The following is a 9,251-nucleotide window of genomic DNA, read 5'->3' as shown; positions in this document are numbered from 1 at the left end:
TATTAAATAAAATAGGAGCAGTCTTCCTATTGGACACATTTGTGAATGTTTTTTATTTTTCAATGTATAATTATTATCCATCGTGGATGAGAATAATGATTGGGATTCAATTTTCCCTCGAGATCACAACTTCATTATAAGTGAATGAATGCTTCTGATTTCGAGTATGAAATTTAGTAAAGATCAAAACCTTTCAAGTACTTACAATATTTCCCTTGTTTTTATCCTTTTTTTTTTTTTTTCATAAGAAGATATCTTCGAATTAGGTATCGTGTACTTATGCTAGGTGACTAACCACTATTTAAAAATTAATAAATACAAATAGAAATATTGATAACTAAAATTTTATCAATAAATTATAATAAGATTTACCGATAAAATATTTTCTTATCATGTTTCTCGATATACACTAATAAAAAAATTCTGTTAGTATATACAAAGGAAATTATAGTAAAAAAAAAAAAATGACATGGCATACTTACAAACAGTATTACCAACGAAATAAATTCGTCGGTAAAATTTGCCCATGAATTCTAAAAAATTAACTTTAGTGGATCTATTATTATGGACTGAATTGATCACTTATAAAAACTGACCCAAAACTTTTACTAGTAAGCTCAAATCCTAATCCAAACAAACTCTAAATTTTAACTAAAAATAAAGTATTAATTAAATAAAGCTCATAAATCTTAAGTCTTTATCTATCCAATGATCTTAGAAACCAATATGTCATTAAATATCATTAGCCCATCTTTCCTTGTGTAGCTAGGATGATCGTAAGAAAAAAGATTTTGAAATATTGATGAATCATTGCCACACTTAGAAATTATATTATAGTCCATTAAAGATTCTTGTAAAATTAGAAAATTCCTATATATTAAAGATTCTTGTAAAACTAGAAAATTCCTATAATAAGCCGCCACATTCTTGTAAGAAGCATATCTTTGTCAAATAAAAAGTCCATAAGTTAAAAAAAAGTAAATAACAAAATTCATACAACTTGTTCTAACCTATATGACAACTCCTTCCTGAACTTCGATTCACTTGAAAGTTTACCCCAATATACACAAATATCTCTAGAATCTTTTGGTATAGTTTTAGGTTAATCTGACAATTGAATTTGGAGTTATGCTCAATAGCAGAAAATTAAATGGTAAAAAATTTTACGTTACAATGTGAATTTGACCTTACTTGAATTATATCAAAATTATAATAGGATAAAAAAAATTTAAACTAGGATCTAAGGGCTTATTCATCTTTCTATTGTGGTCTTCTTACAATTATAAAGTCATAACAAAGACAATTTGATATTTAAAAAAAAATTTAAAGAAGAAAGTTTGTTGTCATTTTTTATGCATGCGCCAACATGTTATGCCACTATGCATGCTTCAAGTGGCGCATGCGAAGGAATTAGATAGTGAAATTGCCCATCCATGCCAGCGTTAAAAAGATCATAAGGTCCTTTTTTAAATGTGGTGGCACGTTGGGCAATCTGGCTATGGTGATGTTTTCTTTCTTTTTTATTTTTTTCTCTCTCTTTGCTTTGAAAAACATGTTGTCTAATCAAAAAATTCATTTTATTCTCTTATTTTGTCTTGATAGTTGATTTAGTCCTCTTGTTTTTTTATTAAATTATTTTGTTCTTAATTTCTTTTATGAATTTTAAATTTGTTTTTTAAGTTAACACTTTATTGAAATATTATTTTTTCTCTTATTTTGTTTTAGTTTTAGTTTGATCCCTTTTCTTTTGATTTTGAGTTTTCTATTTGATTTTTTTCTATAAAATGTTTGATTTTTTTTTTATTTTCACCCTTTAATTAATGAATGTTATTTCCCCCCTTATTTTTTGTTTAACATTTGGTTCTCATGCTTTTATATTACTATTTTTTTTGAATTTAGGGCCTTTAATCAAATTGATTTTCTTTTTCAATTTTATCCTTTAAAAATAAAATGATATTTTTCCTCTTATTTTATTTTGATCCCTTTCCATTTTATTTTGGGTTTTTTTTTTAGTTTTTTTGTGAAATGTTTGATTTATTTCAATTTCACCCTTGAAGCAATGAATGTTATTAACCCTTTAGTTTTTTAGCATTAAGTTCTCATTTTTTATATTACTATTTTTTTTTGTCCTTTTATCAAATCGAATACTTTTTTTTTCATTTTCTTCCACTAACTTGAAATGTTATTTTACCTTTTATTTTGTTTTGGTTTCATATTTAATCTTTTTTCTTTTAATTTTAGATTTTTAACTTGATTTCTTTTGCAAAATATTTACTTTTTTCTTTTTTAATTTCATCTTTAAATCAATCAATGTTATTTTCACCTTGATTTTTTTGTTTAGCATCACTACCAGGAGTTTGCATGTTACTGGCATATTGTTTTATTACTATTTCACTAATTGTGTAGAGAAAACATTTACCAAGAACATCACATATGATTATTGTTAGTCAAAGAACCTCTTGTTAGTGATTTATATGATATGAATAAGTCCAAGGACAATATAAATACCAATGAATTTATACATGGAAAAAGCACGCGAAACCAAAAAAGTTATTAGCATCATTTCATTGGTGGTTATGTCATGCCACTAAGAGATAAAACTGTTTGTAATTTCATCGGTGATTTATTTCATATTATCAACGGACAAAATCCATCAATGATTAACATATTGTCAGTGACATTTTATGTAATATTTTTTTTAATTCTTTGGAACTTTCTAATAGATTTAGTCTGTCGATAATTTTGTCAGTAATGTATTTAATATTTTTTTTAATTCTTTGGAACTTTCTAATAGACTTAGTCTGTCGATAATTCTGTCAGTAATGTATTTAATATTTTTTTAAAAAAATATTAAAAAAATACAAGAAAAAAATTTAAAAGAAATAAACTAAAATAAAAGGATTAAGAAAGATAATAACATTTTTATTTGAAAAACAAAACTTGATATCACCTCCCCTATATAATATACTATCCAAAATTCATCTACTTACAAATATGCATCAATATATAAAGTCATAAACTAGTTGATTTTATTTATAACTAATATGTTTTTATAAATTGATTATTTTATAATATGAATAAGGAAAAGATGAACAAGACAATGAATTGAATAAGGAAATATAACATTAAAAAATAATTATTTCCTAATACTAAAATTACCGACCAAACTTTAAATTGAGATTCAGTTTAACCCAACAAACACGTTATTTAACACACCGTAGTCAATTTCCTCCAAATTAACCCAAACCTAAACTGCAAAATAATTATTTTATGAAAAACACATTCTGATTAATTATTTCAAAGTTAACATAAAACTCTATATTACAATATTATTTTACCAATTAAAATTTAAATTGAGCCTCAATTCAACAAAAAAAAGTAATTATTTTATGAAAAATGCTTTCTAATCAATTTCTCCTGAATTTACATCAAATCCTAAATTGTAAATTAATTCATTCCCAACATGATAAAATTTTAGACATAACTTAAATTAGTATTCAATTCAATAAATACACTATTTATGAAAAATATATTATAATTATTGTTTTTAGAAATTAACCCTAAATTGCAAAATTTTAACACAAACATATCAAAATCACCAATAACAACAACAACAATAACAAAAAAACATATAATGTAAAATAAACATAAATTAAATGGATTTTGTTTTGTATCATATAATGTTTTTTAGACTAAAAAAATTATGCAAAATAGAGCAGAAGTTGTCACAAAGCAACACAGACTCAAAACTCATAAATATAGCATATAAAACCCAAAAAAAAGAGAAGAAAATGAAAAACTTTACGTGTTAACCGACCTTAGTGAGGCTTGCACAATTACTTGTAATGATTAAAAGAAAACAAGCACAAGTTATGAGCATCATAAGAAAAAAAAATTAAGCTTTGGAAACCCAAAATTGATAGGATATTTATTTGAAAAAGTTATGGATGCATGGTGGATGAAAGATGAAGAAGTTGAGAGAAAGAATAGATTGATAGAGAAAGAAGTGATTTTTGTCAAAGAGAGAAAAGAGGAAGATAAAAGAAAGAAGAAGACATGTTTGTTATGAAATCAGGGATTTTGATCTTTTGATTGTGGCTTTGTATCAATATAGTATTAAATATTTATATTTCTTTTAAATATAAATTGATAATTTTGTTAGTAATTAAAACTTAAAAATTTCAATTAAACATGAAATTTTAAGAACCCCTAAAATCCTCTAATGAATTTTTTGTCTATTGGTAATTCTATATGTATAATGATTAGTGACAAAGTCATTTAATTGTTTTCTATCTCTCTAGAACTCTCTAACTGACACAATCCATTGGTAATTACATCGGTAATTACATTAAAGTCAATTTCATTACACATTGATGTTTTACAATTTAATCAGAAATGTATTTTTCTTTTTCTTTCTTTTCTTCTTCAATTTCATTATAGTCGTGTCCATCATAATCTTCTTCGTTGAATTGATGCTTGTCAATTCAAAACATCATTTAACTTCTTATATTAACAAAAATATTATCGGCTACATGAAAATTTAAATTTTCTTCTAAGTTGGTAAACAAAGCAACTTGAAATGCATCAAGTAACTCATTAATTTGAAAAACTTCATCTACCATATTTAATTCATCGTTATCTTCCTAAACAACTTGAACACAACCTCTAGATTCGATTTTCACTATAGATAACTAGTCAACCATAGAATGATCATTTCTAAAGAAAGGAGTGCATGGTAATAACTTGTTGGCATTGTTTGACGAAAACAAAAATATTGTCGACGTTTTGAAATCTAGCCTTTGTATTAATTTTGAACAAATTATGATGAAAATCTACTTTGATTTCTCTATCAGTGGCTTTATACCAACATCATTTGAATAAAAAAAACTTTATTCAGCTAGCTATGATATTGCAACTCTATCACCTTTTTTAACTTTCTATGATAATCAACTTCAAATTTATTGGAAGTCGATCCATTGATATAAACTCTATTGTTATATATCTTTCTATCATGAACATACTATTCACTATGAAAGACTTGTGCATTGACAAAATACTCGTTATAGTACTTTAGATTTATTTCAAAACTCAAACATGGTAAATTCAAAATGTTACTAGCACTCTCTCTCAGTTGATAAACCTAGTACATGATTATAACCATTAACAATTAAAGAAAAAGATGTAATGAAATCAATTATTATAAGAGATAAGAATTATTAAACAAATTTTATATTTTTTTCGAACCACATGATAAATTATTCACTTTGTAATTGAAAATTTTGAGATTCAGTCAATTGTAAATTTTAAGATAATAAAAATTAACGATGTTGTCTTTCCAAATCTTGATAAATAAAATAAAAAAGAAATTACTCTAACCCTTACTAAACATAACCTATAAATAAAATAAAAAAGAAATTACTCTAATCCTTGCTAAACATAACCTTATGATAGATTGACATAAATATGCAAAGTTATAAAACTTGTTTTAGCTCGTGATCTAGTCTAAGGGTTGAATTATAGGTTCACCTGTATGGATCCAATTGTTAAACAAAAGACACCTTCTATTGTCAGCTTCTTTTTGCGGTGACCTTAAGCCTTGAGGTGCCTTCCACAATCAAAATTATACACCTATTCTATTTCATTTCTATTCACGTGAAATAAATTTAGAAAGGATATTTTATATATAATTCAATACTTTTATTTTTCTAATGATAATGGATATTTGACATTCAAAAAATTAAACTCTACTAAAAAAAAAGAATATTAAGAGTTATGTTACTAAAAAAAGACTTTTCTGGTTACTAGTTTTAAAGTTTCAATTAAAAAAATTAAAACATAGAATATATATTATTTTCATTTCTTTTCTGGGCTTGCACCATCAAATTAGGCCAACCGATGCCACTATCCTACAAAATAAAGCAAACAAGTTCTTAAGATGGTTGTGCAGTGCTCGAGTTTTGACTTGTTAAGGGATGTTCCATTTGCTATGAGGCCAGCACTGTGAGGACTTGGTTAACTAAAACCTATCATAGAAGTTATAGATAACACAATACTCTTGTTTAGTTTTATGGCTAGGCCAGCTAGCAAGAGAAACTTTTTAGTTCTTTTTTTTTCAGGATCACACAAACTAAATGAGTTGTTAGTGATCTTTTGTTATTGTTTTTTTTTTTCTGTAAAAACAAATAGAAGAAGAAGAGGGGGGGTTGATTTCTAGGTCATAACTTAAAAAATATGAATGGATTCACTGATAGATAATAACGACGAGTTTATTACATTAGTAATACCATCTATAATAATGAAAGGATCATATTTTTTTTTCATTCCTTCATTTTCAACTATAATTCTCTTAGTATACATTGACAAAAAAATTTTATCGGTATACACCAAGGGACATAGTGAAGAATATTTTGTTAATAAGTGTCACTGTAATTTAATGATTAAAAACTTTTATTGGTATTTTTGTTTGTGTTTATCAGTTTTTTAATAGTGCATTTGATTCTTATTCTCTTATATTAATAATTATTTTTAAGGGATTTTTGTCAGATTTTTTTTTAATTTTATCTTTTAATATCGGGTTAGTTGCGAATTGAGTTTCGTGATTATCACTAGTAGGGTTACATCGGGCTCATGACCGAAGCAATGGGTTTGAAAGGTTGACTAAGGTGATATTAGTCTTTTCTACCCTTCAAAACTTTGCATTTTATTCTTTTTTTTTTAGGTTTCCTTAAAAATTATCATGGCCTCATGCATGGGTTACGTGTTTACAAGCATACTCAGGTTTGCTTAGGTTGTTTCTTCTCCTTTTATTTTTTTACTATTTGTGACTCTTTCAGTTATATTAAAATGTATTTTTATTATTTTTTAATTAAATTTTTTTTACCCGTGATCACTCCTTTTTGTTTCTTTGTTTGATACATCTAATGTTGTATGATAAGACAAGCTTCTTCTACTCAATTAAATCTATATCCAAATCCAGATTTTTTTTCTTGCTTTTTTAAAACACATTTACAATCTCTTGATGTTTTCGTTAACACATAAATGCTTTTTTGACCCGTGATGTAGCGTGGATCATGGTTGTAGTTAGATCTAAATAGCACTCTTCAACTCTCCTATAGTGAATAATTTTGGTCCCATTATTGCTACAATCTGTCCACATGGAGGAATCATAGCCGTTTCATCATTGTCCTTCTTTCCCATATCCAAACCAATCTTGTTATTTTCTTTTTCTTTACGTTTGCTGCTGTTTCTTTTTCTTTTTCTTGTTATATCCATACCAATCTTGTTAAGTATAAATGAAGATATTTAAATGGTTTTCTTGGGGTAAAAGGAGTAGTTCCCCAACAATTTTCCATGTTGATAAAGATTTTCTTACAATATTATTGTTTATTGAGTTAAAAAAATTGACCCAAAATAACAAATTGCAATTCCTGAGCTAACCAATACATTTTATAAATATACATATAAAATATACATATCGAACGAGGAAAGTAATCAACCAATTTTGTCAACATGATATCGTAGCTGCTGGCTGACGTCCGGCCTTCGATATGAACTGGTAAACTGATGAGGTTGGTTCCTCGACAGGCAGAAGAAGGAGCCAAGAAATAACGAAGGTTGAAAAAAAAACTCAGTGATGGAGACTCCTTCGTTTTTCTTCATTTCTTGTTCCTTGTTTAAGTCGCTGCCTTCAATGCCCCCACATCTTTTTATATTTGCTTACATGTGCTTAGTGCAACTAGTAAATTACTAGGAATTTGGGCTTGTGCTGCACAGCGAGCCAAACCTTATTTTTTATGTTAGTTTGAAAAATTATATTTTTTAAAAATAAATAAAATATCACAACTTGAATTATAAACTCAATGGAATCAAATAAATTGATAATATATAACTGCATAATAACAAAACAATCAATGATAATAAATAAATTAACATGTATTAAAAAAAAGCTTTCATGAGTGCCTTAAAACTTAGTCAAACCAATATGAAGAAACAAAATTGAAAAAAAATAAAGCTATGAATCAATTCGAGTAAGCATGCTAAATTTACAACATGAATCATGAGATTGAGATAAGCCAATTAAAAGAAAAAAATAAATGTCAAAGCCTAATTTTTAATTATTAAAAAATTATATAAATCATATTTAGAGACCTCACATAACAATTTAAGTTATTGGGTTGGGATAATTTTTTAATATAGTATCAGAGCTTTGATGACAAAGCGGTCACGAGTTTATTAAGTTATTGGGTTGGGATAATTTTTTAACATAGTATCAGAGCTTTGATGACCAAGCGGTCACGAGTTTAAATTTTACCATTCTTATTTATTTGATAAAAATGAAGCACAAGGTAGTGTGGACTAGTGCAGGTTTCAAGCCCAAAAAGTTTTCATTTGAGGGGGTGTATTAAAGAATAATATAAATCATATTTTGGACCTTATCTAATAACTTAACCTATTAGAAGGTTGAGATAATTTTTTAATATGATATTAGAGTTTTGATGACCAAGTGGTCACGAGTATGAATCTTACCATCCTTATTTATTTGATAAAAATTAAGTACAAGGTAGTGTGAGTCTATACAAGTTTCAAGCTCAGATAGCTTTTACTTAAGGGAGTATGTTAGAGAATAATATAAATCATCTCACCTAACAACTTAAGCTATTAAGTTGAGATGGTTTTTTGACATGGTCTAGCAAACCTCACAATTCAAATTATAGAATGAGATAACCCAATAGAAGGTAAACTAGAAAAATTTATGAAGCTCAATCCTAAAACAACCCAATATCGAAGAAAAAAACCAAGAAAATTGAATTTTAAAAAAGATGACCTAAAAAATTGAATCAACTCGGGCCTACTTGCCAAACTCACAGTCCAAATAATACGATAATGATAAACGAATAGAAATCAAATCAAAGAATATCAATAAACCAATTTTTTCTAAAAAAAACAATGGGAAAAAAAGAAAGAAAATTTGAGTAAAAAAACAAATCCTTAAAAAAATTTGATGTTAGTTTGGAATAAGTTATCAAACTCGCAACTCAAGTTATGAAGTTAGACCACCCCATCGAGACAAAACACGGAGCCAAATTTTAAACCAACTCTATGTCAAATGATGAAATTAAAAAACATTATTTTTATAAAAGGCTCTATAAAATAGCAATAAAAAATGAGGACCAAAATTAAAATTAAAAAAAGAGAGAGAACAACTTTTTTTTTATTGAAGAATGAAATTGAAAAAAAAATCAATTTCATAA

Source organism: Populus euphratica, unplaced genomic scaffold (assembly GCF_000495115.2).
Source record: "Populus euphratica unplaced genomic scaffold, PopEup_1.0 scaffold114.1, whole genome shotgun sequence".
Taxonomy (NCBI): domain Eukaryota; kingdom Viridiplantae; phylum Streptophyta; class Magnoliopsida; order Malpighiales; family Salicaceae; genus Populus; species Populus euphratica.
The sequence above is the reverse complement of the archived record's forward strand: the minus strand, read 5'-3'. Positions refer to the sequence as shown.